General features: G+C 44.1%; 1 non-coding gene across 1 annotated transcript in view; it reads left to right on the plus strand.

Annotated features, from left to right (window-relative positions):
- The window catches only part of LOC123686964, a 155-nt gene extending 47 nt beyond the window's left edge, over window positions 1–108 (plus strand). Inside the window, exon 1 of the ribosomal RNA XR_006748716.1 lies at window positions 1–108. This exon is cut by the window's left edge and continues 47 nt beyond it. This is a non-coding gene — a ribosomal RNA (5.8S ribosomal RNA).
- Window positions 109–5,000: the final 4,892 nt, after the last annotated feature.

Genomic DNA, 5,000 nt, shown 5'->3' on the forward strand with positions numbered 1-5,000 from the left:
GCTAATTGCGCGTCAACATGCGAACTGCAGGACACATGAACATCGACATTTCGAACGCACATTGCGGTCCTCGGACACTGTCCTCGGACCACTCCTGACTGAGGGTCGGTTCCATTACAAAGACTGCCCGGCCAGACGTTATGGCTTGACGAAGTGACGACGTAAAGGTCGTCTAACGTTGATCCTGTACCGAAGGTCATTTGGGCGAGTTGGACGGTTTGCCGCGTGACGATCAACGTTCTGTCGTTTCGACGCCTCGTGTGTTGGAATGATGAGGAGTTGTTTTCGTAACGCGCCGTCTTGAATTGCGAAAGCATATATTGTGGTGTCGTGGTATTGCTCGATCTGCGCCCATGACTGTAGACATGCGATCGTCGTGTCCGAGAAATCTGAACGACGTCCGATCGCTTTAATGTGCCAGTTGTCGCGCGTTGCGGATGAGCTTTCATGAGCGCACCCCCGAAACACCGAAGCACTTTGCTTGGATTCGCATGATCCGCCATACGGAGCAGGAGATAATAGACGCCTTTGAGTAGGCTAACTCCCTCGCGTAAGGTACGTGATTTTATGAGCCGCCAAAGGTTAGTTTCGGAACGTTTCGATGATTTGAACATACGACCTCAGGACAGGTGAGACTACCCGCTGAATTTAAGCATATTATTAAGCGGAGGAAAAGAAACTAACTAGGATTCCCTTAGTAGCGGCGAGCGAACAGGGATTAGCCCAGCACTGAATCCCGCGATCGTAACCGGTCGCCGGGAGATGTGGTGTTTGGAAGGATCCATTATCTGGCGAGTTCGCGGCGCGTTCAAGTCCATCTTTTTTATTATTATTATTATTATTAAACAAAATTACAGAGTTGAGGTACTTTAAACCTATAAACTCTAACTGAAAATTATCCATAATACAACTGTAGAGAAAGAGAAAAAAAAACAGAGATAAGTGAAATTCACAAAAAGCTACAAAAATGATATTATCAACAACCAAAAACCTAACAATGTATACATTTCAATTACTTCTCCAGGTGTCAAATTTATTCTTGAACGCATTGACTGATACTGCTTCTACAATTTCACTGGGCAGGCCGTTCCAATGGTTAAACACCCGATTACAAAGGAAATTCTCTCGGCACCTCGTTCGAAATACTTCTCTATTCAACTTGTATCCATGTCCACGAAGTTGATTCGAATTCAATTCATACAGGTGGGACATATCGACGCCGAATAAGCCGTGCAATGCTCGATATGTAACTATCAGGTCTCCCCTCAAACGACGATCAGCAAAGGAAGAAAGACCCATCATCCGTAGCCGTTCCTGATAACAAGGGCGATTCCATCCAAAGGGAATGCGTGTGACACGACGCTGTAAGTTCTCCAGCAATGCAGCATCACCCGTCAACCACGGATGCCAAACTGGACCGGCAAATTCAAGTATTGGTCGAATATAACTTTTATATATCTGGGAGATAGCCGCCACATTATTGCCACGAAAAACATTCTGGACAACATATATAAGACGTTTGACCTTTTTTGTGATGTGCAATACATGTTCAGTCCACGAAAGATCACTTGAAATCACCACACCCAGGTCCACATGAGATGAACATCCAACAACTTCAACGCCGTCAATGTAATAAGTCAAACCTGGATTGTTTTTACCCAAATGTAGTATTCGACACTTTGAAGGGTTTAGGGGAATCAACCATTTGTCGCACCAACAAACGACCCTGTCCAAGTCTTCCTGCAGAGTTTTATAGTTGTTTAGAGGGCAATTGAAAAATTTAATATCATCGGCAAATGAAGCACTGTCCGACTTGAACTCAACAGCTAGATCGCTCACATACACTAGAAACAGCAACGGTCCCAGAACTGAGCCCTGAGGAACGCCACTGAGCACGCATCTTGGTTCCGATCTGGCCGCACCAACTTTTACCACAAACGATCTGTCAGTTAAGAAGCTCTCAATCCACTTCAAGATCAATCCTCGGATTCCAAAGTGCTCCAGCTTGTACAGAAGCCTATTTATTGGTACCCTATCGAAGGCTCTTGCGAAATCCAGATAGACAACATCTACCGGAAGTCTATTATCCAAAGAATGGGTCCACTTGTTGAGACAGTTGAGGAGGCAGGTGATAATTGATCTTCCCCTGATGAAACCATGCTGGGTATCTGGTATGATGTTATGTTCCAAAAAAAACGAAAGCATCCTGTCGTACATTAACCTTTCCAGAATCTTACATAGAATGGAAGTGAGGCTTATTGGCCTGAAATTATTCGGATCTTGCTTGTCGCCTTTTTTATGTATCGGTGATACAAGTGCACTCTTCCATGATTTCGGCAGTATACCAGAGGTCAAAGATACTGAGAAAATTTTGGATAGGGGTAGACTAAGAGACTGAGAACACTCTTTGAGCAACCTGGCAGAAAAACCGTCCGGACCAGGTGACGACGAAACATTCAGAGACCGCAGTTTCTTTTCAACCATCAAGGGATTGATGTCAATAAAAGCCAGAGAAGAATGGTTTCGAGGAGAAGCAGTTGAAGGTATAGGTGCTCCGGGCTCGGATGTGAACGCCATTGAGAAGGTATCAGCCAGAATTTCAGCTGAACACTTATGGTCATCTGCAACTAATCCATCCTTGTCCTTAACAAGCGGCAAAGATGGTACGGTATTGAAAAAACGTCGTGTGTATTTGAAGAATTTCTTCTTGTCACCCGAAGTAGCTAGATCATTCTCAAATTTGGATTTGGCCTCACGTAATCGGCTTGAAAGATGATTGGAGAATGCTCTATGCCTCCGGAAGTCACAAACCTGCCTGCCGCGAACATACCTCCGCCACAGCAATTTCTTGAACTTAATCATCCCAAAAATATGACTGTCAATCCAAGGCTTACTGCTATTGACCCTTACAGTTCGTATGAAAGTGTGGTCCTCAACAGTTCCGGTAACATATGCGTTAAATTTAATCCATCTCGACTCGCCGTCCCCAGTGCCCATCACATCATCCCAGTCTGTTTTGAAAAATATTTCATTAATACTCTGGTATCTGACAATTTTGCAAGTTTTAGTCTCGGACTTCATCTTAGAGGAAAGAAAAAATTGTATTTTTGCTGATAAAACCAAGTGATCTGATTTTCCCAGTGGCGGATGGTATTCAAGTTCCGAAAGTAAATTCACATCATTTGTAAGGATTAGATCTGGTGTTGTAGGTTCTTGGTTTACTCTGTAACGGGTGGGTTGGTCAACTAACTGGTGTAAATTGGATTGGTTCAACATTTCGGTGTATGGAATCGAAGGAGAGTTTGCTGAGGGCGAACGAGATATTGGCCATATTCTAATGTCGCCGAGATTGAAGTCTCCAGCTAATAAAACATGTTTATGTAGGTTAGATAAGTTCGTCAGATGCTCACACAGGTCTTTGTCATATATGGAAGGTCGTGGACGATATATGCAGCCAACACACAAGGCGAAGCCAGATGATTCTATATTCAAAAAGATATTATCGATGCCTGGAGTATTGAGTGAATGTTTAGAGATTTTAAACGAATTAGCAATGGAGTCATGGACATATATACATACCCCAGCATAACCTGGAGTAGTAATACTATCGCAACGGTATATGGTGTAATCAGGTATGTGGGCAACTATATCAGGCTTTTCTGGATGCAGCCACGTTTCCGTGATCATTATGAGAGAAGGCTTATGATATTCGACCAGTAAAAGAAGCTCATTGAACTTTGCAGTTAGGGAAGCTAGGTTTGAATATAATACTGGCCATACATTTAAAGGTAATACTAGTTTTTTGAAGAAGAATCCTCTGATACAATTGTAGGAACACCCCTGATATATTTTATGGTGAGGTTGACCTCTCCAGCTCGGCGTCTTCTCTCAAGCACAGCGCGTAGGTCCTGTAGCTGCTTTGCTTGCATAGGGGTTTTATCATCAGTAATGCTGAATTTGCGCCAATCAGGCATACTAGCGATAACTCTTTTGTTCTTCAGGATTCTCATGACTATTAGTGGATTATTAAAGGATAACCTGAGAATTCTTGGACGGTCACTCAGCGAAGTTCCTATTCTTGAGATGGAAGTGCGTTGTAAATTTGCGTCGGGACATATACAATCAAGCACCTGAGAAACAAGACTCACATCTACATCGGGGCTTGCTTCAGGAACTCCGCGTATTAACAGGCTGTGGGATCTACGTAAGCGTTCGAGCATTTCAGACGGTTCCACATTAGGAGACACAGAAAGTCCTGCGGTGGGTTGTATCCTCGAAGACTCGATTGCTGATATTCTAAAGGCAGCCGAATCTACCGCTTCCGCAAGGCCTCTGTGAGATTCCGCCAAACTCAGCACCTGGGAAGTGCAGGACTGGACCTTAGCATCGTGCTCGCTGATTGACCGGGAATGACTCACAAGTACGTCATCATGACGCCGCAAATCATCCGAATGCTTAACCAAAATTGATCTACACTCGGATAAATCTGCTTGCAGTGCCATCTGAGTGGATTTAATAGAAGATATATCATTGGATATATCGTCGAGTTTGGCCATAAGGGCGGCAAACTGATCACAACTAAGCGACGATGCAGTCGAGGGATGCAAGTTTCCTGGCATGGCCGATGTACCAGGGCGCTGAGAAGGCGATGAGACCGAACCGCTACGAAGTAAGCGGCCCTCATTTACACAATAGCCACAAGTCCACTTCGCATCGATCAGGCCCAACTCGCTCGGTGACAAATTGAGACAATCAAAATGAAATGCTTTTTTGCATTTGAAACAATTAGCAAATCGAGTGGAGGTTGTCTGCTTCGAGCATATATGACATTTAGTCATCTTCCTCAAACTGTTGCGACACGGTGGAATGGAAAAAGGAGAGACAAGCTTCACTCTCTTGGGCCGTTAAGAGAGACTCACACAGACTAGGTAGGCCACGGAAGGGGAATAGGGCAAACAATTGGGTTAAGGATCAAGTTGTTATGTCCAGGAATTTAAATA

Source organism: Harmonia axyridis, chromosome X (genome assembly GCF_914767665.1).
Source record: "Harmonia axyridis chromosome X, icHarAxyr1.1, whole genome shotgun sequence".
NCBI classification, from domain to species: domain Eukaryota; kingdom Metazoa; phylum Arthropoda; class Insecta; order Coleoptera; family Coccinellidae; genus Harmonia; species Harmonia axyridis.